The sequence below is a fragment of the Stegodyphus dumicola genome, chromosome 6 (genome assembly GCF_044657685.1).
Source record: "Stegodyphus dumicola isolate Sdum_Otavi_A_Nest chromosome 6, ASM4465768v1".
NCBI classification, from domain to species: Eukaryota; Metazoa; Arthropoda; class Arachnida; order Araneae; family Eresidae; genus Stegodyphus; species Stegodyphus dumicola.
This window is the reverse complement of record NC_140773.1, coordinates 1,551,314-1,576,208: the sequence shown is the minus strand read 5'-3', so window position 1 is coordinate 1,576,208 and position 24,895 is coordinate 1,551,314. Positions and strand designations below refer to the sequence as shown.

The 24,895-nt window shown below is 40.2% G+C and overlaps 1 protein-coding gene and 1 long non-coding RNA gene across 13 annotated transcripts in view; one reads left to right on the top strand and one right to left on the bottom strand.

Moving 5' to 3' along the window:
* Positions 1-9,826, bottom strand: part of LOC118180730 (uncharacterized) — a 49,338-nt gene extending 39,512 nt beyond the window's left edge. Inside the window, exons 1-2 of one of the 2 annotated variants that reach the window (XR_015041549.1) lie at positions 9,345-9,826; positions 7,764-7,844 (exon numbers count right to left, since the gene is read on the bottom strand). This is a non-coding gene — a long non-coding RNA (uncharacterized LOC118180730). The remainder of the gene's footprint in view (positions 1-7,763; positions 7,845-9,344) is intronic. The other variant, XR_015041548.1, reaches the window with a different exon arrangement.
* LOC146996642 (transcription factor unc-3-like) overlaps positions 1-24,895 on the top strand; it is a 100,536-nt gene that overhangs the window by 37,060 nt on the left and 38,581 nt on the right. The window lies entirely within an intron of this gene.

Below are 24,895 nucleotides of genomic sequence, written 5' to 3'. Positions count from 1 at the left end.
ATTCGTGAACTGTGAAAATACTGCTTCAGTTTATAGGGGCGAAACCGCTTATGCCGGGTTTCGAGTCCCGGACTGAAATGCGAATCTTCAGCGACTTTACCTCTCTGCCGCTAACATCATGAGTACTGTGATTTCTGGGACAATATAACTTTTATTATTACTCTAGAAAGTATATTTTATCTTCTTCAGACTCCATTCTGCTCTAATTCCATTTGAATTACTTTTTGCCCTCTTTCCTTGGTCTTCACATCATTCATATTTAAAAATATACGCTTTGCAAAACTCGTTTTTTTTTTTATATACTAGCAGCTTCGCAGCCAGCCTTCGTCTGGCTTTTAAATGTACCGGAAAAATGTCTGAAGGAAACACCAAACATTAAATTTAAAAATTGCGTAAAATTTTACTCTGCAGGACAACTTCATTAAAAAAAGTTATTACGTATAACAAAATTACAATGAAATAAGCAATATCCCTTAATACAAATATTAATTATCCCAATAAATAAATTAACCAACTTCCCTCAAATGGTATAAAGGAGGTTAAGAACTTTGTTTCTTAAGAAAATCACTCAAAACTTTTTAATATCTTAAAAACAGTGAAATGAGCAGTAAATAACATAAAAGAATGCAAAAAATTCTGAAAAGCAAAGTATAATTAATGATATTTTATCTTACATTTTCAAGAGAAAAAAATTACAATCAAATAAGCTATATCCCTTAATACAAATATTAATTATCCTAATAAAAAAATTAAGCAACTTTCCGTTGAAGAAAAAAAATCACGCAAAACTTCTCAATATCTTACAAACAATGAAATAAGCAAAAAATAACATGAAAGCAACTCAAAAAACATAAAATTCCGCGCAGTACAGAACAACTTTATCAAAAAAAAAAAAAAAAAAAAAAAAAAAAATCAATAAAAATGTATTATATAACAGGATGAAAGTTTAACGTGTCCAAAAATCAAAGAAAACTGTACATTTTTCAAAATAAACATTTTTTTAAAAAATCCCGTTGAAAAGGTGTTAAGCTCCCTTTGTTAAATAAATTCAAATTTAATCGATTTATTGAAACACGAAATTTATTTTAAAATCGTAAAATAACTAAATGCCTATGTTTTATGACGATGTCAAAATGGAGTGTGTAGAGTAAAATCTTGGGTTCCTATAGCCCATTATGTCTCAAAATGACGTGATTTCGTCACAAAACATAAAATAAAAAAATTCTAATTCGAATTTCTAAAAAATCGCTTCGAGGTGTACTGGCTCTTGTCTAGATGCACCTATGTACCAAATTTCGTAGCGTGGGTCTGTTAGCTTACGCGCAGCGCAAACGAAAGACACACACACCACTTTCTTTTATAATATGTAGAGATTTACGCATCATATTTTATATAAAGAAAGTTTTTTTTATGGGCAGCATGTGTACAGATACACACTGCATTTAATTTTTTCTTCCAAGGAGGAAAAAAAAAAAAAAAAAAAGCGTCGTTGTTCTTTTCTGCTGACTGGGAATCTTTCGATGTTTTACTCGCATTTCATTCACATTTCGTCGCGCTTCTGCTAGACATTTCTTCTGCTTCTAGCAGCTTGTTTCTTGCTGCTTATTTTTATGCAGTGTTTATGTCCGCAGCCTGAAGATAAGCCAAAAAAAAAAAAAAAAAAAAAAAAAAAAAAATACGAAACATTGTCTATTATTTCAAGCTCCAATTCCAAAATATTTTAATTATTAAATAAGTCCACTTTGCTTTGTATAATTTATGCAAATTGCAAATATAAATATCTAGCTATTGTATAGTATATAGTTTCAAACTGGTGGCCTGCGGGTCGCATGCTGCCCCTGAAGGAAATTTATGTGGCCCGTACATTTCAGTCACGTATTTGTTTCAATACTCTCCTTAAAGATTTCGATAAAACATTAATTTATTGGGCAGTGGATATGTTTTGAGAAAAGAGAAAAGCACGAGAAAGCATTTCAGCAAAACCCGAGGTGGGCACTCGGCCAGAAGTGTGATGGTAGCTCTCTTGTCTAAACGTTCTTCCTTTTTAGTACTTTTATTTTTAAATTATACATATCTTATTTCTCCTACACACTTAATGCCCCCTTGCGGCGGTAAAGTCGCTGAAAGCTGGCAGTTCGATCGAGTACCACCATGCCACACAGACACTATACATTTATAAACATCCACGCCTTATCCGGGAATCGAAACTGTATTCTTCGGCGTGACAGTCAGTCACTAACCGCTATCCCGGTTGGGCGGATCCTGTAATATAATGACTTAATGCCCATCCATGAACTGTTTCTGTCTATGGCGTATTTCGATGTAGTGATTTTGCGGTTCAGCAAATCAAAGATTTGGTCATCGAACTTTTGGGAAAAATTGAAGATTTGGAGCATCGAAAACATTTGGATCACTAGTTCTTGCTCTCTGACCTGTAGATTATATAAAACTTCTATAAAACGTTTAAGATTTATATGATTTTAGTCTCAATTATTATTATGGTTAATCTTAGGATTCTGACGTTACCAAAAGTTATTTATTTACGTTATTAAAATATTCATCTAAAAAGAAGTCCAGATTTAAACATTCAAAGGAGAGAAACCTAAGATATTTTGAACCAGCCAATAAGAGTAAAATACGTCGAGTAAATCATTCCTCTCTCCTCTCAGTAACATTCACAATATCACCACAGTGGCGACATCACTTGGCAATTGATAGAACTATTTTAAAATATTCTAAGTAAAAAAAGGTAATAGATAATTTTGCATTTTTTTATTTTAAAGCATAAAGCTCAAAAACTATATTTTTACTTTTTCTTTAAAAAATGTAAGTTGAACAACAGGGAATACTAAAATAATAAATATGGAAGATATAAGTATGGAATATGTTTGAAGTATTAGTTACAAGATTTAAATGTAGATGACACCACTACACATTCCGTGGTCAAAAAGGAAAATCCCTGAAACTGCGTTATCATGAAGCTAAAAATGTAATTTCGATTTTAAATTTTTGTTTTATACCATTCAGAAATGTCCTAAACAAGCGTCAATGATTTGTTAATTTAATTAATTTTAAGGTTAAACTGCATTAAATTATCAATACCTGCAGTAAAAACTTTTAGTTCTTTTTTTGAACTTGTTTCGGAATTAGAAAAGAAAAAGCTTTATGATTCGAAATAATGGCTACTATTTTTTACTTCTTCCATATTTTTTATTAACTGAAGGAAATACTTCAGCGATAAAACTAATTTATCAGCTCCGCAAGAAAGTTTACCTGCTCCCAGTAAAAAGATAAACGCTCTCGTAGGACTTCATTTTTCGGAAATGTTATGCCAGTTATGATCATACGATGACGAGAAAGTTTATAACGGATCATGCTGGTCACTAGAATATGGAATTGGATGCTGCCTAAACTTGTGCTGCAGGCTTTCAGCAGGCTTGGTTTCGAAGTATAAATAAGATTTTCACAGTGGCGTAGCAAGCATAACTGGCACCCGGGGCAAAATACCTTTTTGGCGCCCCCCCCCACAAAAAAAACACTGATAGAAATATAATTTGTAGAATATATTCGTAATAAAAATAATGCAAATAATAATAAAATGCTGAATCTGCCATAAAATACTCTAAAATATATTAAGAATAGTCACTACCTAACCACACTAGCATTGGATTCTGAAATGTATCTGTATCGGCGGAAAAATCAGACTTACGATGATGTAGAATTAGTTAAAAAAGTATTATTTATTTTACATATTTTTATAATTGTTTTTAAAAAAGTACAGTTTTTAAACAATTAAAATTTTATATTATAGATAAGTAGATATATTTTTAATAATAATACAATGTTATAATACATTAATATAATTAATTACTATGTATACATTTTTCTTGCCTTGGATGAAGCAAATTTATCAATTACTTCATCAAAGTCGATCCTTTCAAATTCTTCTCTTTCCACATTCAAAAATGCCAGATGACTTAGGGGATCTTGTCCCATCGTTGATTGTAAATATGTCAAAATTAATTTTAATTTGCTGAACGAACGTTCATAGCTAGCATTTGATAATGAAATAGTTAGGAATATTTGAAGTGCAACTCTTAGGTTTAGAAAAACATTTTCTCTATAGATCTGTAATGGAGTTTTAGAACATTTTGCCGTCACATTCACTGCTCAAAACAATTAGGGAATATTGTGGTTCGGTATGAAATAACCATAAAATCAACAATCTATTTCAGAAAAGGAAGTAGAAGAGATTATAAAGGAAAATTATAATGTTTACAAAATTGGGAATATGTAAATTTAGTGTGTGACGTCGAAAACTATGCGTTTTAGATAAGGAGTAAGGAGCGGCCTGCAGCATTCCTTTTGTTGTAGCAGATTAAAAACAATTGACACGCGTTGAATGCTTTGTAGCAATGAATATTTGATGTCTCAGTAAGATGACTTAGTTGAATCGGTAACCAGGAAGGCCATCAGTCGTTTAAAGGAGAGTGAAACGCAATCCTTTGTAGCGGAAGCGTTAGGAGTTTCCAAAAATGTAATTTTCAGACCATGGAATCGGTTTCTGGAAAATGGATATGTTTGAGAAATTCGGGACAAGGTCGTGTTATCGTTTTAAAATAAAAACCGGGAGCTTTACCTGCATTTCCTTTAAAAATATAAAAATATATCTCTATTTTAGAGAAATAAAGTGGTCAGAAGGAATGTTTTGTATACGGAGATATTTGGTTGATGTACTGCAAACATTTTATCAGGCAATACAAGGAAATAAATAATTAATTGTATTACAGTGATTATTAATTTTAAATACATTTTCCAGAAATCTATCAAAATAAAAATTGAAATTTTCCGAAAAATCTTGTTTGGAGACCATTTGGCGCCCCCTTGCGAGCGGCGCCCGGGGCATCATACATTCCCTTGCACCGCCCCCTCGCTACGCCACTGGATTTTCACCGTCGATTTATTGTTGATTTTTCATACAGGTTGAGCACATCTATGTTGTTGTTATTATTGCTGTTATTCTGACTTATCTCACTTCTCTGGCAGTAATATCAGAACAAGCTGACAAAATTCATCGTGGCAAAGAGCGCAAGTCATAGTGTCACTTGTATTGTGTTAAAGGCTATTCCTTTGGCAATAGCCTTTAACACAATACAAGTGACACTATGACTTTGCTCAGTTCTGCCTCCGATTGGGCAGGAACGGGTCTGAGAGCCTTCTACCAGCAACCTCTCTAAAAGACATATTTAAAGTGTCCCATGTCACACAGACACTATACATTTACAAACATCCATGCCTTCGAAACAGCAGTCAGCGTCGCAAATCACAATTCCGGTTGGGCAATGCACGTGTATAAAAAGTAATCTATGCCACTGTATGATGAAACAATTTTAGATTATTTGATGTCTTCTTTAACAAATTGTATCGGTTGCGTTAGATGGAAAAAGTTTTATTACGAATCTACAAAATTGCTTCATAATTTTGCAATACTATGTTCGTAATTTTGCGAGAGTTTTATTTTCCTGTTTTATCTGTCGTAAAACGAGAGAAAGAGCTTTTTAACCTCCTTGAAAAGCAGATTAAGCTCACTTAAAGCCTTTTCAAATTCTTTTCTGGCGATTAAACGCAAATTATTTCCACTTTAATCGTAGCACTTTTGGTAAGAGATGCTTTCAGCTATAAGTACATTGACGAGCCAAAACATTATGACCATCCCCACGTTTTTCAATGAACTTCTCTGGATGACGCAGGTGCTTGAATTTGAATGGTATATCTCGCTTACTTGCGAGTAATGGGCTCTAAGCGAATTTGACAGAGGGCATATTGTGATTGTCGAAGATTCGGAACGAGTATCTCCGAATCTGCACGACTTGGTAGGTTGTTTACGATGAGCCATTGTTAGTGCGTATGCATAGTTGATAAATGAAGGCGAAACCAGCAGTAGACGTCAATGTGTTGGATAAAAAAAAAGGTCTTCTAAGACTTTCTCGCTTTCGACGCCAGGCAGTGGCTCAGCTTACACTTTAATACCACATAATTTCAAGTACATGTGTGTCGGAAGACACAGTTCAGCGGATATTACTGGACGGCGCAACAGACGTCCCACTCGTGTATTGATTAAGCGTCATTGCCAACTACGCTTACAATAGGACCGGGAATAACAAGATTAGACAATGGATAAGTGGAAGACAGCTGCCTGTCACGATTTCTCATTTATCATGTCGATGCTCTAGTCAGGATATGCCGTCTTCCAGGCGTGCATTCGCTGCCCCCTTCCCTGTACAGCAGGTCATACACAGGCGGGTGGTAGTAGCGAGTATTATGCTTTGGGGGACGTTCTTAGGGACGGCTCTGAGACCCTTAATTGATAGAACAGACCATGAAAAATGAGGGCTCTCTGAACATAATTGCTGATCAGTTGCAGCCTTACCTGTTTGGAGCTTATGTGCGATTAAATTGAATATATTTGCTTTAATTAGGGTTGTAAGTACTGTTTTACTTCTCTTTTAGTATTTTGCTAAGTGATTTTATGATATTTATTGTCCTCATCAACTTTTTAAGGCAGATTGCATGACTGAATTCGCCGGCAGTGCTTTACTTCGCTAATGCATTCTCATTAGAATGGATGAATTTAAGCCTTGACTTTACCTTTTCTATATTTTCGGCTTCGGGTAAGCGCTGTGATTGCATCCTAATTGACTTAATTACCGAAAATGGCCTTGGACATAAAACTGTACTATCTGATAAAAATCCTATGTAATATGCCAGTATTGAAAGAAACAATCAATCTGATAAGAAAAAGCTGCGACTTGTTTCTAAAATGAGGCGTAAAAGGTTACCAGCGAGAATATTCCGTTTGGAATCGGTTGTACCATTATTGGCGACTTTATCGCTTGCGCCGGCATAACGGAAAAGTACCGAAAAGGTTTATAAGACTTGTTTGATACAACAATAGCTTTTGCTAATGTAAACAATTATATTATTTTGAACATTACTTCATCAGATCCTCTCACTCATTTTAATATCACTAGGAGAAGATATAATAACTAATTGAAATGAAAAGGCAATAATCTTGAAAAGTAATAAGTAAATGTCATTAGTTTAACTTTCTAACTATTGAGTTTGATGTATATGAATTTATCTATGAATCATTTCAGAATTATCATGTTTAAATTAGTATATATTTCGACAATTTTGAAAGTATGCCTGACAAGTTTTCTTAGAAGGGGAAATAAATAAAAATAACCCGTCGAATTAGGTTTTCTCCCGCAATAGAAGGGAGGGGAAGCTGTTTTTTAATTGTGCATTCTATTATCTGTTAATAAAATAAGTTAATTTTTTAAATATGATAGGCGCTGCCACAAATATAAGGCAATATTGCTTAATTTTCATATTATAAAATAAAAATGCATCAAACATTTAGGTTTTATGGCTTACATATAAAAAAGTCGTTTTGTTTCAGTTGAAATAAAAATGTTTAGACATGTACGAATTTTACTATTTAATTAAGTCTGAAAAAAAACATGCCTTACATTTTTTAAAAATAAATACTGTTTTTTTAATTTTCTTATTTGCATTAAAAGAAATAAACATTTGATGTACATATTATATATTGGCATATACGTATATTTGTCAGTAAATACATATTTAGCATAAAATAAATACATGTATATAGAATATAAAGTCAACTGAATATCTGGAATTTTCAAAAATCCGGACTAGGTATAGTTTTTAATTTAAAACAGAGTAGAAAATAAAATTACCTTTTAGGACATTAACAGCATCTTCGGGAACTTCTTGCAGTTATAAAAATCTGATAATTTTGAACTATCATGTAATGCCTCCTGAAAAAAAAAAGTATTTTATTGTGCTACAATTTAAAAGAAAGACAAGGGGCAGATAAATTTGACAATTTGCTGTGGCACAAGTATTAGGAATATGGAACCTATGCAGAATGGACAAGGTTTTTTTTTTTAGTCCAAAGGGACAATTCTCCCAGAAGGACTGTTAATTTCGTTTTGGCATTTTGCATATATTTTGCATTTTGCATATTCCCGATATGTTTCATTTCAAATTGCTGCCACCAAACATTATATTTAAAGAAATTAAATAATGAAGAATCTGCATGAATGTATGTATGTTTCTCGTATTGCAATAAAACAACGGTACCTAGAGCCAACAAAATTTGAATAAGGTAATCTTCCATAGAATATGGGCATGTGGAAGCCCTAATTGGAATTTGAAATTGGTTTTATTATTTGCTTTATTATTTAATATTTTCTAATACTTCAACGAATTTTTGATTAACAAAGTAAACGATTTCAAAGCGAGCAATGGCAAGACTGTACGAGTAAAAAAAAAAAAAAAAAAAAAAAAAAAAAATCTCCAGCTCGCGAGAGTATTGGAAATTCTAAAGATATGTTCATTTTAAAATTATTTTGCGATATTGCTGTTGAATGTTTTTATGGTTTAACTGCGAAGAACATGATATTTTATAAATAAAGGTAACACACAAAATGTTAAAAAAACGCCCCTTTGGACGTAATTTAAAATCTGAAGCTTTCAGTCTTTTTTAAAGAATGCAAGATTTTTTTAAAATCGTAAACGGAAAGCCGTCTTAGCAGCTTTATTGGCCTCCGGGACTTCTGAATGTTCAAGAGGCCTTAGCTACACCTACACTCTCGAGAATAACAACATATTTGCAAAAATATAAGTTTTAGAATGTTGATATGACCCAGGTAGTGCTAGTATTTATATTTTGGAAAAATTCAGCTTTGCAACAGTAAGTGAATTTTATTGTCACAAACTATAAGCAGAATTTATAAAAAATGAAAGTTAAAAATCTATTAAAAACTACTAGAAGCTGAAAACGATATGACTTTAATAGGAAATTCAGTAAAGTATACGGTTTTTATTTCTTCCAATACTACCAAATAATTTACACACTTGTGTTATTAAAAAAAATCAAAACTTTAGTATGCATTTTTTTTTTCCACCGCTGTTCTTCCTATTTAAAATAGGAATGCATGCAAAACTAAATTTAAATAATTAAATTCGATAGCTTTGTGTAAATTGTTCAAAAATAAAAATAATGTTAAGAATTATTTACAAAAAGTACCATCCATACGTACAGCTTTCATTGTGTTAGCATTACGTAATAAATAAAACTACGTTACAGCATTACACTCTTAAAGCAAATTTACAGACACCTAAAAAAAAAGAGCAAACTAAAACTACTTTTTATTACATACTTAAATTTTGACACATAAACTAACTATAATTTATAATAATTAAGATATTTATATTAAGAAATAATTGTATATATATTTTAAAAGCGAACTTACTTTTGGCAAAGGAGCTGTATCCATTGTTACGACTGTCCTCGCTTGAAATGGCGCTTAGCCAAAGAACGTTCTTTGGCTTAGCAAACTTGTTTGGTCAGTCTGGGTGGACAATGACAAGACAGGAGGTCGTCCTGCTCCTTCAATTCACTCCCTTCCCCAAGGTTATTATTGCAAGTGGGAAACATGTTCTGCTACCAAGACAGTAAATTTGCGTTGTTTGACACGAAACGGAGCGAAAACTGCTGTCACCATGGAGGTAGGAAGTAAGATGGAGTCGCCCTAAACAAGTTTCTCCGTACCCTGCTCTGAAGCACCGGCGATCCCTACGTGGTGACCAAAACATTGGGTCATTTACCATTGAGTTCTATGGGATTTGACGCGTTCGGGTGTAAATATTTTGTAATTACGTCGCAAATATACATATAAATGTATATATTTTCTTTTTCTACAACACTTCAGAGTCCTAAGTATGTGAAAACAACATATTTTTAAACAACATTTCATTCTGAACGGAATTAAATGCTATACTTTTCACAGGACAGTTTTCTCAGAATGGTTTAATTTGAATGAAATATTTTCACAAGTTTTCGTTAATTACATTAAAAAAATTAAGGTAATTCGATTTTAAACGGTTAAGGTACAAAAATTAAGATCAAAGTTTATTGTATTATTAATATTAAAATTATGCATTATTTATAGAGCTTCTTCTTAAAATACTTTCTTAAATATGACATTATTTTTTGGCTTCTTTTAAATCGAAAAATGTAAGTCATTTTATAATTAATGCTCTATTCGGTTCATTTTAAATTAGAGAATTATTAGGAATTAGCGAAAATTAAATAGGTATTAAATAGTATTTGACTTTCTCTGAACATTTCTGAAAGGGAATAAAATAAGTGTTTTTTTTAAGTATTATTTAAAACTTGTAACTGAGTTATTATAAAATGTAAAGGGAATAATTCTTTTAATTATACTTATCAGATTTTTTTTTTTTTTTTTTTTTTTTTTTTTTTTTTTTTACCCTTTATTTCAACAATACATATTCCAAAACTCTTTATTACGTTCTTAAGTGCGCATCTCATAGCATTTGCTTTACAATACCTTTTAACAGATTGCTTTCCAATACGAACAATTCTTGCTTAAATAGTTTTATAACGTATTTGTCAACAGGATTTCAATTTATGTTTACAATTCAATATTAAGGTTATTATATATTTAGATAACATTTATAATCATTATAAATTAGATACATTTAATCATTAAATTTCTTCACAGTACTTTCACAGTTGTTTATAAGTGAATAAATTCTTCATTTCAAATACATTTATAAATAATTAAATGAATATTTAAGTATTTTGTCAAAGGCAGATACATGCTTTTTGCAAGCACATGCATAAATACCCATACATATTTCCTATTTATCATTTCCGGCATGTGCAAATCTTTAATTTCTGTGCATTCACTATATTTTTCGTGTAAAGTAATTTACACTAATTTAGCATACACCCGAAAGTTTTACATAAAAAATACATATGAATATAATTTGAATGAAAATTATAAGTATTATTTTTAATACCCACTCAGAGGTCAGTTTTTCTTCAAAATTCCTCCACGATGGCATCTCTCTCTTTAGGCAGATAGCCCTTGCATGTGTTACTCTATTTAATAAAAACTTAATCTGACCTATGTGCCTTATTACAAATATTTTAACATACATAATTTTATATTTACATTTAGTCATCAAGTTTCAAACTTTTCAAATCTTCTAGAAAATAAATTTTGGCAGATCTCTTTTAGCAATTTTCTTAAAATCTATATTTTTGTTGTGCAACTGCTTAGAATTTTATAAAACAAATTCATAATCAAAATCGCTGTTGTTAGTTATCGAAAAATAACCAAGATGTGATTTTTGCGTAAATGTCAGTAAACTATACAAATTGCTATTATCCATCACACTATGAATGTTTCTTTCATGCGAGAGTGTCCCTTTTTCGATTTCTATGGAACTGTCGTGTGTCGAAATACTATCAGAATCTTGTCAAACGAGCTTCTGAATGTAAACAAAGAACACCCCGTCTGGTGACCCAAGCTTCAAAGCAGTGCTTCACTTCTAGCGCGGAATGGCCCCTCCTCCCTTTCCTACCTCCATGGCTGTCACCCTCCAAATCCCACCCTGCGAGATTTATAGTGTAAGAATTTAGAAATGTTGAAAATATGTGCCCAACTACAAAGTCTTCCAAAGCTAAGAAAGAAAATTTAAATATTATTAGCCTTGAAGGAATTAAAATTTATCCTTTAATGCACGAATAAAGTGCTATTCAAATTCTTTAAAAAATGTCTCAAAATTATTTTCTACAAATAAGAAACCACTCTTTACTAAGTGTAGTATTTTATTAGCAATTTATAAAAATACGTTAGAATTGTGCTGCTCTTGATCTGAACACAATGTAAATTAAGCCAGCCTGGCTAAAATAATGTGGCTAAATGCCTGTAAAGAGTCTCTTGTTGGTTTAAGTCTTGGGGAACTTACATACGACAGTATAAACTTCTCCGGCTTTGTCCAGGTTTCGATAGAGAATACTCACCGGGATAGATTCAAATGTCTCTTACCTTTTCTTACTCTACGGCAATTTTTTTAAGACGAACAGTATTTTAAAAGTGCCCCCATGTCCCATATATGACATTTATGCCTTCCCTACAGCAATCCACGTAATGATATTTATACCTTTCCTAGTAGGTGTCAATACGATGGCCAATTTTTATTATATGTGGTTATAGCATATATATATATAAGAAAATCTGCTGATATCTGAGTCACTACTATAGCTATCGTCACCAAAGTTTTTACAATTCTTTTCTGGGTCCTGAAAAAGGTCTACGTCTACTTTAAAAAAAAATCTGATGTGTACACCACATGACTTCCTTGTACGGAATATTAAATTATACGCATTTTTCTTGACTTTTATTTAAGCTTATTAGATTGAATTAAACCTACTTCGCGGACAGCGCATAAACCACAATAGAATAAATGCATTCTTTAAAATTCACTTTGTTTACCATAGCGACACTCTGGCGCTAGGTTTACTTAACAGAATTATATTTCATTCATATTATAACTCAGAATGCACATAATGTATATCATTTAAAGAATTATCTAATCGTTGCCACATGTTCTATTCAAATACTATAATAAAGCTAGACTTATGTATAAAAGAAATTAAGCAAACAAAACAAAAAAGAAACAGCTTTTCACAGACGATTGAGTATTTCTCATTTAATTAATTCGGTTCTCACTTTGCGAGAAGGCAAAAATACATAAAAATTCAGAATATCTATATTAAAAATTACGAAGTAAATCTTGAACACTTATTTCCTCGAAGAAACTCCAGAAAGGATTAAGCATGATTTAATTCGCAATAATAAATGAAGGCGTTATCTTTGTTGTTGCGAAGCTTAGTCTCTCTAGATTGGCAACAAATCCACTAGTCTCCCGTTTCAAATGTAAACATCAATGGCCGCCATTAAAAAAGGCTTAGGGGCAATTAAACAACTTTAAAAAATAACAATGGTTATTTTTCAGTTTATAAAATATATATATTGCCATTTGTGCAGCATATTGGTTATTTGTATTAAATATACACACCTAAAAATATTAGATTAAAAATTGGTTACCATTTTTATTATCAAAATTTAAATTATCATACTTTAATTCTAAAATTTAGTGCGAAATTTGGGCCTGTTTAGTAGAGATCAGTTTCCTTATTATTTCACTTAGTTTTAATCGCAAATGAGGATCTACTTTTAATTTTATTTTATATTTATTTTTCAAAATTTTGTTCACGCAAATAGATTGTGTAAAAAAAGTAATAAAATTTAATAGCTTTATTTGAAATGCCTTTAAGTTATTTTTTCGTTTGAGCCAAATATTAACAAGTGTTATTTATGAAATCTTCAGTTAGGAAATATATATATCAAGTGTTCTTTTTTGTCACGAGATTTTTTAATTTATACTTAAAAGTCCTTTGTTTCTTTGTGTACCACCTATTTTGCTCTTGCGTACCACCAGTTGAGAGTAGAGAAACGTGTTTCAGAAAGTAAATTTTTTTTTTTTTTTGCATTTTTGTAAATGCGATGTTTTGTTTGGAAGAATTATTGGTAACTTCTATTCTTTCAAAATTCAATACAATTTTAAGTTGTTTGAACAATCTTTATTACATTATCGTGCAAACGGTAAATGCGCTGTTCTTACGACACTTGCAATTAACACATTGCATTTCATAAGTATATTCTTACAGAAAATTTAAAATTATATACTATTTAAGCTATAAAATTTAGATTTCTTATAAAAAATAAGTTATATAATTTAAAGCCAGCAACTGTAAATAGTAACAATGATTATATAAAGCACTATAAAATAAAGCTTAAATATTTTGTAGATATAAAATAATTTAATAAAATAACTTTTCATTGTAAATGTTATTCAACACCATAGACAAAATATTTGTGCGTGATAGACATTTAAAGGTAAGAGATCACTAAGGAAACAAATTTGATAAGCAATGGTCTTTAAAAATAAAATCAATACCTGGAGGACAAAAACAGTAAAATGCCGTGCAATATGAGGTCAGTTTACTGTCCATTTTCTCCGGGTTTTTATGCGTTTTTACTTAAACCTTTTATTTGAGACACCTTTTCACACTTTCCAGATTGCAGTGAGAAGCATTTCTTTTTCTTCGATTTCAATAATAAGTAAACTTACACCACAAAACTTATTCTTACCTTGGACATTTGACCTTAGATCTCTTACCTTTAAATGTCTAAGTTCAAAGTCTCTAAGGTCCAACGTCAGACGTCTAAAGAAGTCTAAGGTCAGAAGTCTAAGGTCCAACGTCAGACGTCTAAGGTCCAACATCAGACATCTAAGGTAAGAAGTGTGAGAGTGTGTGTGAGTGTGTGAGAGTGTGTGAGAGTGTTTGAGGGTGTGAGGGTGTGTGTGTGAGGGTGAGGAAGTGTGTGTGAGGGTGTGTGTGTAAGGGTATGTGTGTGAGGGTGTGTGTGTGTGAGAGTGTGTGAGTGAGGGTGTGTGTGTGTGAGTGTGTGAGAGTGTGTGTGTGTGTGAGGGTGTGAGTGTGAGTGTGTGAGGGTGTGTGTGTGTGAGGGTGAGTGTGTGTGAGAGTGAGAGTGTATGAGTGTGTGAGAGGGTGTGTATGTGAGGGTGTTTTGTGAGAGAGTGTGAGTTGAGTGTGTGAGGGTGTGTGTGGGAGGGTGTCTGTGGGAGGGTGTGTGAGTGTGTGTGTGGGTGATGGAATGTGGTGAGGGTGTGTGTGTGTGAGGGTGTGTCTGTGAGGATGTGTGTGTGAGGGTGTTGCATGAGGGTGTGTGTGTCTGAGGGTGTTGTGTGAGAGTGTTTGAGAGTGTGTGAGAGTGTGTGTGTGTGAGGGTGTGTAAGATTGAGAGTGTGAGGGTGTGTGGGTGAGGGAGGGTGTGTGAGAGTTTGAGTAAGGGTGTGCATGTGTGAGGGTGGGTGTGTGTGAGTGTGTGTGAGAGGATGTGTGTCTGTGAGAGCGTGTGAGAGTGTGTGTGTGAGGTTGTGTGTGTGAGAGAGTGTGTGAGGGTGTGTGAGGATGTGTGTGTGAGGGTGTGAGGGTGTGTGTGTGAGGGTGTGTGTGAGTGTATGTGTGAGTGTGTGGGTGTGTGGGTGAGGGTGTGTGGGTGAGAGTGTGTGAGAATGTGTGAGTGTGTGTGAGGGTGTGTGTGTGTGTGAGGATGTGTGTGTGAGAGTGTGTGTGTGAGGGTGTGTGAGAGAGTGTGAGAGAGAGTGTGAGAGAGTGTGAGAGGGTGTGTGAGGGTGTGTGGGAGAGGGAGTGTGTGTGTGGGTGTGTCTGTGAGAGTGTTTGAGAGTGTGTGAGTGTGTGTGAGAGTGTGTTAGTGTGTGTGTGAGGGTGTGTGTGGGTGAGGGTGTGTCTGTGAGGGTGCGTGTGATTGTGTGTGAGTGTGTGTGAGGGTGTGTGAGTGAGGGTGTTAGGGTGAGTGTGAGTGTGAGGGTGAGTGTGTGAGTGTGTGTGAGTGTGAGTGTTGGATTGTGTGAGGGTGGGTCTGTGGGTGAGGTTGTGTGTGTGTGTGTGAGTGTGTGAGAATGTGTGAGTGTGTGTGAGGGTGTGTGTGTGAGAGTGTGTGGGTGAGGGAGTGTGTGAGAGTTTGTGAGTGTGTGTGAGAGTGTGTGAGTGTGTGTGAGAGTGAGTGTGAGTGTGTGTGTGTGAGGGTGTGTGTGAGAGTGTGTGAGTGTGTGTGTGAGAGTGAGAATGTGTGTGTGAGTGTGTGAGAGAGTTTGAGTGAGGGTGTGTGTCTGTGTGTGAGAGTACGTGAGTGTGCTTGAGTGTATGTGTGTGTGTGTGTGAGTGTTTGAGAGTGTGTGAGAGTGTGTGAGGGGGTGTGTGTGAGGGTGTGTGTCTGTGAGAGTGTGCGAGTGTGTGTGAGGATGTGTGAGGGTATGTGTGAGTGAGTGTGTGTGGGAGTGTGAGAGAGTGTGAGTATGTGTGAGTGAGTGTGTGTGCGACTGTGAGAGGGTGTGTGTGAGTGTATGTGAGAGTGTGTGTGAGAGTGTGTGAGGGTGTGTGTGTGTGAGGTTGTGTGTTTGAGAGTGTGTGTGTGAGGGTGTGTGTGTGTGAGAGTGTGTGAGTGTGTGTGAGAGTTTGAGTGAGGGTGTGTGTGAGAGAGTGTGTGTGTGAGGGTGTTGTGTGAGAGTGTGTGAGTGTGTGTGAAGGTGAGTGTGTGTGTGTGAGGATGTGTGTGTGAGGGTGGGTGTGTGTGCGTGTGTGTGAGTGTGTTTGAGGGTGTGTGTGTTTAAGGGTGTGTGTGAGTGTGTGAGGGTGCATGTGTTTGAGGGTGTGTGTGTGAGAGTGTGTGTGAGAATATGTGTGTGAGGATGTGTGAGGGTGTGTGAGAGTGTGAGAGTTTGAGTGAGGGTGTGTGAGAGTGTGTGAGTGTTTCGGAGAGTTTGAGTGAGGGTGTGTGAGAGTGTGTGAGTGTGTCGGAGAGTTTGAGTGAGGGTGTGTGTGTGTGAGGGTGTATGTGTGAGAGATTGTGTGTGAGGGTGTGAGGTTGTGTGGGTGAGGGTGTGTGAGTGTGTGATGGTGTGTGTGTGAGTGTATGAAAGTGTGTGAGTGTGTGTGAGAGTGTGTGAGCATGTGTGTGAGGGTGACTGTGAGAGTGTGTGAGATTGTGTGTGAGGGTGAGTGAGAGTGTGTGAGTATGCCTGAGTGTGTGTGAGAGTGTGAGAGAGTGTGAAAGTGTGAAAGTGTGTGAGACTGTGAGAGTGTGTGTGTGAGGGTGTGAGTGTGAGAGTGTGTGAGTATGTGTGAGTGAGTATGTGTGTGTGAGAATGTGTGTGTGAGAGTGTGTGTGTGAGGGTGTGTGTGTGGGTGATGGAATGTGGTGAGGGAGTGTGGGTGAGGGGGTGTGTGTGTGAGGGTGTGTCTGTGAGGATGTGTGTGTGTGAGGGTGTTGTGTGAGAGTGTGTGTGTGTGAGGGTGTGTAAGATTGAGAGTGTGAGGGTGTGTGGGTGAGGGAGTGTGTGTGAGAGTTTGAGTGAGGATGTGTGTGTGAGAGTTTGAGTAAGGGTGTGCGTGTGTGAGGGTGGGTGTGTGTGAGGGTGGGTGTGTGTGAGTGTGTGTGAGAGGATGTGTGTCTGTGAGAGCGTGTGTGAGTGTGTGAGGGTGTGTGTGTGAGGGTGTGAGAGTGTATGAGAGTGTGTGAGGATGTGTGTGTGAGGGTGTGAGGGTGTGTGTGAGGGTGTGTGTGAGTGTATGTGTGAGTGTATGTGAGAGTGTGTGGGTGAGGGTGTGTGGGTGAGGGTGCATGTGTGAGAGTGTGAGAGGGTGTGTGAGGGTGTGTGAGAGTTTGAGTGAGGGTGTGTGTGAGAGTGTGTGTGAGGGTGTGAGTGTGTGTGTGTCTGTGAGTGTGAGGGTGTGTGTGTGTGAGTGTGTGAGGGTGTGTGTGAGCGTGTGAGGGAGTGTGTTTGAGAGTATGTGAGTGTGTGTGAGCGTGTGAGGGAGTGTGTTTGAGAGTATGTGAGGGTGTGTGAGAGTGTGAGTGTGTGTGTGTGAGGGTGTGTGTGAGAGTGTGTGAGTGTGTGTGAGAGTGTAAGTGTGTGAGAGTGAGAATGTGTGTGAGGGTGTGTGTCTGTGTGAGAGTAAGTGAGTGTGTTTGAGTGTATGTGTGTGTGTGTGAGAGTGAGAGTGTGTGAGAGTGTGTGAGGGGGTGTGTGTGAGGGTGTGTGGGTAAGGGAGTGTGTGTGAGGGTGTGTGAGAGTTTGAGTGAGGATGTGTGTGTGAGGGTGCGGATGTGTGTCTGTGAGGGTGTGTGTGTGTGAGAATGTTTGAGAGTGTGTGAGAATGTGTGAGTGTGTGTGAGAGTGTGTGTGGGAGTGTGAGAGAGTGTGAGTATGTGTGAGTGAGTGTGTGTGTGACTGTGAGAGGGTGTGTGTGAGTGTATGTGAGAGTGTGTGTGAGAGTGTGTGAGGGTGTGTGTGTCTGAGGTTGTGTGTTTGAGGGTGTGTGTGTGTGAGAGTGTGTGGGTGAGGGAGTGTGTGTGTGTGAGAGTGTGTGAGTGTGTGTGAGAGTTTGAGTGAGGGTGTGTGTGAGAGAGTGTGTGTGTGAGGGTGTGTGTAAGTGTGTGAGGGTGTTGTGTGAGGGTGTGTGTATGAGGGAGTGTGAGAGTGTGTGTGTCTGTGAGTGTGAGGGTGCGTGTGAGAGTGTGTGAGTGTGTGTGAGGGTGAGTGTGTGAGGGTGTGTGTGGGTGAGTGTGTGAGGGTGTGTGTGGGTGTGTGTGAGGGTGTGTGTGTTTGAGGGTGTGTGTGAGTGTGGGTGTGTGTGTGAGAATGTGTAAGTGTGTGAGAGTGAGAGTGTATGAGTGTGTGTGAGGATGTGTGAGGGTGTGAGTGTGTCCGAGAGTTTGAGTGAGGGTGTGTGTGTGTGAGGGTGTATGTGTGAGAGTTTGAGGGTGTGTGTGTGAGGGAGTGTGTGTGAGGGTGTGTGAGTGTGTGATGGTGTGTGTGTGAGTGTATGAGAGTGTGTGAGATTGTGTGTGAGGGTGAGTGAGAGTGTGTGTGTATGCCTGAGTGTGTGTGAGAGTGTGAGAGAGTGTGAAAGTGTGAAAGTGTGTGAGACTGTGAGAGTGTGTGTCTGAGGGTGTGTGGCTGTGGGAGTGTCTGATAGGGTGTGTCTGTGAGAATGTGTGTGTGTGTGAGGGTGTTGAGGGTGAGAGTGTGAGAGTGTGTGAGTATGTGTGAGTGAGTACGTGTGTGTGAGAGTGTGTGTGTGAGGGTGTGTGAGGGAGTGTGAAAGTGTGTGAGAGTGTGTGACTGTGAGGGTGTGTGTGAGGATGTGTGTGTGAGAGAGTGTTTGAGAGTGTGTGTGAGGGTGTGTGGGTGAGGGTGTATGGCTGAGGGAGTGTCTGTGAGGGTGTGTGTGTGATAGTGTTTGAGAGTGTATGTGTGTGGGGGGGTGTGTGTGTGAGGGTGTTGAGGGTGAGAGTGTGAGAGTGTGTGAGTGACAGTGTGTGTGTGAGGGTGTGTGAGGGAGTGTGAAAGTGTGTGAGGGTGTGTGTGTGAGAGTGTGTGAGTATGTGTGAGTGAGTAAGTGTGTGTGTGTGTGAGGGTGTGTGTGTGAGGGTGTTGTGTGAGGATGTGAGGAGGGTGTGTGAGGGTGTGAGAGAGTGTGTGAGTGTCTGTGTGTGAGTGTGTGGGTGAGGGAGTGTGGTGAGGGAGTGTGGATGAGGATGTGTGTGTGAGGGTGTTGCGTGAGGGTGTGTGTGTGAGGGTGTTGTGTGAGAGTGTTTGAGAGTGTGTGTGTGAGGGTGTGTGAGAGTTTGAGTGAGGATGTGTGTGTGAGGGTGTGTGTGAGAGAGTTTGAGTAAGGGTGTGTGTGTGTGTGAGTGTGAGGGTGTGAGGGTGTGTGTGTGTGACTGTGAGGGTGTGTGTGAGGATGTGTGTGTGAGAGAGTGTTTGAGAGTGTGAGTGTGTGTGAGTTTGTGTGTGAGGGTGTGTGTGTGAATGTGTGTGAGTGTGTGTGAGGGTGTGTGAGGGAGTGTGAGAGTGTGAGTGTGTGAGAATGTGTGTGAGATTGTGTGTGTGTGAGGGTGTGTGAGTGTGTGAGGGTGTGTGTGTGAGGGTGTGTGAGTGTGTGAGGGTGTGTGTGTGAGGTTGTGTGTGTGAGGGTGTGTGAGTGTGTGAGAGAGTGTGTGTGAGGGTGTGAAAGAGTGTGAGAGTGAGAGTGTATGAGTGTGTGTGAGAGAGTGTGTGAGTTTCTGAGTGTGTGAGAGTGTGTGAGTGTGTCGGAGAGTTTGAGTGAGGGTGTGTGTGTGAGGGTGTATGTGTGAGAGTTTGTGTGTGAGGGTGTGAGAGTGTGAAAGTGTGTGAGACTGTGAGAGTGTGTGTGTGTGAGGGTGTGTGAGGGTGTGTGGGTGAGGGTGTGTGGCTGTGGGAGTGTCTGTGAGGGTGTGTCTGTGAGATTGTGTGTGTGTGTGAGGGTGTTGAGGGTGAGAGTGTGAGAGTGTGTGAGTATGTGTGAGTGAGTATGTGTATGTGAGAATGTGTGTGTGAGGGTGTGTGAGGGAGTGTGAAAGTGTGTGAGGGAGTGTGAGATTGTGTGAGAGTGTGTGACTGTGAGGGTGTGTGTGAGAGAGTGTTTGAGAGTGAGAATGTGTGTTAGTGTCTGTCAGGGTGTGTGTGTGTGGGGGTGTTTGTGAGGGTGTGTGTGTGTGAGGGTGTTGAGGGTGAGAGTGTGTAAGTGTGTGAGTGACGGTGTGTGTATGAGGGAGTGTGAAAGTGTGTGAGGGTGTGAGGGTGTGTGAGTGTGTGAGACTGTGTGAGAGTGTGTGTGTGAGGGTGTGTGAGAGTGAGAGTGTGAGAGTGTGTGAGTATGTGTGAGTGAGTAAGTGTGTGTGTGTGAGTGTGTGTGAGGGAGGGTGTGAGGGTGTGTGAGGGAGTGTGAGAGTGTGTGACTGTGATGGTGTGTGTGTGAGGGTGTGAGGGTGTTTGTGTGTGTGTGAGTGTGTGTGTGTGGGGGAGTGTGTCTGTGAGGATGTGTGTGTGAGGGTGTCTGTGAGGATGTGTGTGTGTGAGGGTGTCTGTGAGGGTGTTGCATGAGGGTGTGTGTGTGAGGGTGTTGTGTGAGAGTGTTTGAGAGTGTGTGTGTGAGGGTGTGTAAGAGTGAGAGTGAGGATGTGTGTGTGAGTGTTTGAGTAAGGTTGTGTGTGTGAGTGTGTGGATGTGTGAGGGTGTGTGTATGTGAGAGTGTGTGTGGGAGTGTGTGAGGGTGTGTGGGTGAGGGTGTGTCTGTGAGGGTGTGTGTGTGAGTTTGAGTGAGGGTGTGTGTGTGTGGGTGTCTGAGAGTGTGTAAGTGTGTGAGTGTGTGTGAGGGTGTGTGTGTGAGAGTGTTTGAGAGTGTGTGAGATTGAGTGAGGGTATGTGTGTGAGGGTGTGTGTGTGAGGGTGTGTGAGAGTTTGTGTGAGGGTGTGTGTGTGAGGGTGTGTGTGAGTGTGTAAGAGTGAGAGTGTGTGAGGGTGTGTGTGTGAGTGTATGTGAGAGTGTGTGTGAGTGCATGTGTGAGTGTGTGTGAGAATATGTGAGTGTGTGTGAGAGTGTGTGTGGGAGTGTGAGTGAGTGTCTGTGTGACTGTGAGAGGGTGTGTGGGAGTGTGAGTGAGTGTCTGTGTGACTGTGAGAGGGTGTGTGTGAGTGTATGTGAGAGTGTGTGAGGGTGTGTGAGGGAGTGTGAGAGTGTGTGACTGTGATGGTGTGTGTGTGAGGGTGTGAGGGTGTTTGTGTGTGTGTGAGTGTGTGTGTGGGGGGGAGTGTGTCTGTGAGGATGTGTGTGTGAGGGTGTCTGTGAGGATGTGTGTGTGTGAGGGTGTCTGTGAGGGTGTTGCATGAGGGTGTGTGTGTGAGGGTGTTGTGTGAGAGTGTTTGAGAGTGTGTGTGTGAGGGTGTGTAAGAGTGAGAGTGAGGATGTGTGTGTGAGTGTTTGAGTAAGGTTGTGTGTGTGAGTGTGAGAGTGTGTGAGTGTGTGTGAGCGTGAGGGTGTGTGTGAGTGTGTGTGAGTGTGTGTGTGAGGGTGAGTATGTGTGTGTGAGGGTGTATGGGTGAGGATGTGTGTGAGGGTGTGTGTGTGAGGGTGTTGTGCGAGGGTGTCTGTGAGAGTGTGAGAGTTTGAGTGAGGGTGTGTGTGTGAGTGTGTGTGTGTCTGTGAGTGTGGGAGTGTGTGAGGGTATGTGTGAGAGTGTGTGAGTGTGTGTGAGGGTGTGTGTGAGTGTGTGTGAGGGTGTGTGTGTGAGTGTGTGTGAGGGTGTGTGTGAGTGTGTGTGAGGGTGTGTGTGTGTGTGATGGTGTGTGTGTTTGAGGGTGTGTGTGTGTGAGGGTGTGTGTGTTTGAGGGTGTGTGAGGATGTGTGTGAGGATGTGTGAGGGTGTGAGAGAGTGTGTGAGTTTCTGAGTGTGTGAGGGTGTGTGAGAGTGTGTGAGTGTGTCGGAGAGTTTGAGTAAGTGTGTGTGTGTGTGTGTGACTGTGAGGGTGTGTGTGTGAGGGTGTGTGTGAGTATGTGAGAGTGTGAGTGTGTGAGAATGTGTGTGAGATTGTGTGTGTGTGAGCGGGTGTGTGTAAGGGTTTTGTGTGTGTGAGGGTGTGTGAGTGTGTTTGAGAGAGTGTGAGAGTGTGTGTGAAAGTGTGTGTGAAAGTGAAAGTGTGTGGATGTGCGTTTGTGAGAGTGTGCGAGTGTGTGTGAGGATGTGTGAGGGTGTGTGTGAGTGTATGTAAGAGTGTGTGTGAGAGTGTGTGAGTGTGTGTGAGGGTGTGTCTGTGAGGATGTGTGAGAATGTTAGAGTGTGTGAGAATGTGTGAGTGTGTGAGTGTGTGAGAGTGTGTGAGGGTGTGTGAGTGAAGGTGTGTCTGTGAGGGTGTGTGTGTGGGTGAGGGAGTGTCTGTGAGGGTGTGTGTGTGAGGGTGTGTGTGTGATAGTGTTTGAGAGTGTGTCGGTGTGTTTGAGAGTGTGTGGGTGTGTGCGAGAGTGTGTGAGGGTGTGTGAGAGTGTGTGTGTGAGGGTGTGTGAGTGAGGGTGTGAGAGTGTGTGGGTGAGGGATTGTGTGAGGGTGTGTGTGTGAGAGTTTGAGTGAGGGTGTGTGTGTGTGAGAGAGTGTGTGAGGGTGTCTGAGAGGGTGTGTGTGTGTGTGTGAGGGTGTGTGAGAGTGTAAGTGTGTGAGTGTGTAAGAGTGAGAGTGTGTGAGGGTGTGTGGGTGAGGATGTGTGAGGGTGTGTGTGTGAGAGTGTGTGAGGGTGTGTGTGAGTGTGTTTGAGAGTGTGTGAGAGTGTGTGAGTGTGTGTGAGCATGTGAGGGTGTGTGTGAGTGTGTGTGAGGGTTTGTGTGTGTGAGGGTGTGTGTGTGAGTGTGTGTGAGGGTGTGTGTGTTTGAGGGTGTGTGTGAGGGTGTGTGTGTTTGAGGGTGTGTGTGAGTGTGTGTGTGAGACTGTGTGAGTGTGTCGGAGAGTTTGAGTGAGGGTGTGTGGGTGAGGGAGTGTGTGTGAGGGTGTTGTGTGAGGGTGTGTGTGTGAGAGTGTGATTGTGTGTGAGAGTGTGTGAGTGAGTGAGGGTGTGTGTGTGTGAGGTTGTGTGAGAGTGTGTGGGTGAGGGTGTGTGTGTGAGGGAGTGTGTGTGTGTGACTGTGAGGGTGTGTGTGTGAGGGTGTGTGTGAGTATGTGAGAGTGTGAGTGTGTGAGAATGTGTGTGAGATTGTGTGTGTGTGAGCGGGTGTGTGTAAGGGTTTTGTGTGTGTGAGGGTGTGTGAGTGTGTTTGAGAGAGTGTGAGAGTGTGTGTGAAAGTGTGTGTGAAAGTGAAAGTGTGTGGATGTGCGTTTGTGAGAGTGTGCGAGTGTGTGTGAGGATGTGTGAGTGTGTAAGGGTGTGTGGGTGAGGGTGTGTGAGGGTATGTGTGAGGGTGTATGTGTGAGGGTGTGCGTGCGAGGGTGTGTGAGAGTGTGTGAGTGTGTGTGATAAAGTGTGAGACTGTGTGTGTGAGTGTGTGTTTGTGTGTGGGTGTGTGTGGGGGGGGTGTGAGTGTGTGTGTGTGTGAGAGTTTGAGTGAGGGTGTGTGAGAGTGTGTGAGAGTTTGAGTGAGGGGGTGTGTGTGAGGGTGTTGTGTGAGTGTGTGTGAGAGGGTGTGAGGGTGTGTGTGAGAGGTTGTGAGTGTGAGGGTGTGTGAGTGTGTGTGAGAGTGTGAGTTTGTGTGAGTGAGGGTGTGTGGGTGAGGGAGTGTGGATGAGGGAGTGTGTGTGAGTGTGTGTGTGTGTGTGTGAGTGAGTGATTTTGAGTGAGGGTGTGTGAGTGAGGGTGTGTGGGTGAGGTTGTGTGGGTGAGGGAGTGTGGGTGAGGGAGTGTGTGTGAGGGTGTGTGTGAGAGTGTTTGAGAGTGTGTGAGTGTCTGTGAGTGTGTGTGAGAGTGTGTGAGTGTATCTGAGAGTTTGAGTGAGGGTGTGTGAGAGTGTGTGTGTGACTGTGTGTGTGAGGGTGTGTGAGAGTGTGTGAGTGTGTCGGAGAGTTTGAGTGAGGGTGTGTGGGTGAGGGAGTGTGTGTGAGGGTGTTGTGTGAGGGTGTGTGTTTGTGAGAGTGTGTGATTGTGTGTGATTGTGTGTGAGAGTGTGTGAGTTTGATTGAGGGTGTGTGTGTGTGAGGTTGTGTGAGTGTGTGTGAGAGTGTGTGGGTGAGGGAGTGTGTGTGAGGGTGTGTGTGTGAGAGTGTGTGAGTGTCTGTGAGTGTGTGTGAGTGTGTGTGAGAGTGTGTGAGTGTATCTGAGAGTTTGAGTCAGGGTGTGTGAGAGTATGTGATGGTGTGTGTGAGGGTGGGTGGGTGAGAGTGTGTGTGTGTGAGGGTGTGTGTGTGAGAGTGTGTGTGTGTGAGGGTGTGTGTGTGAGGGTGTGTGAGAGTGTGTGAGAAAGTGTGAGAGTGTGTGTGTGAGTGTGTGTGTGGGGGGGGTGTGAGTGGGGGTGTATGAGTGTGTGAGAGTTTGAGTGAGGGGGTGTGTGTGAGGGTGTGAGGGTGTGTGAGAGGTTGTGAGTGTGAGGGTGTGTGAGTGTGTGTGAGTGTGTGTGAGAGTGTGTGAGTGTGTGAGTGAGGGTGTGTGTGAGAGTGTGTGAGTGTGTGAGTGAGGGTGTGTGTGTGAGGGTGTGTGGGTGAGGGAGTGCGGGTGCGGGTGTGTGTGTGCGGGTGTGTGTGAGAGGGTGTCTGAGAGTTTGTGAGTGTGGGTGAGTGTGTGTGAGAGTGTGTGATTTTGAGTGAGGGTGTGTGTGTGAGGGTGTGTGTGTGAGGGTGTGTGTGAGGGTGAGGGTGTGAGAGTGTTTGAGAGTGTGTGAGTGTGTGAGAGTGAGTGAGGGTGTGTGTTAGTGTGTGTGTGAGAGTGTGTGATGGTGTGTGTGAGGGTGGGTGGGTGAGAGAGTGTGTGTGTGAGGGTGTATGTGTGAGGGTGTGTGTGTGTGAGTGTGTGTGTGTGAGTTTGTGAGAGTGTGTGA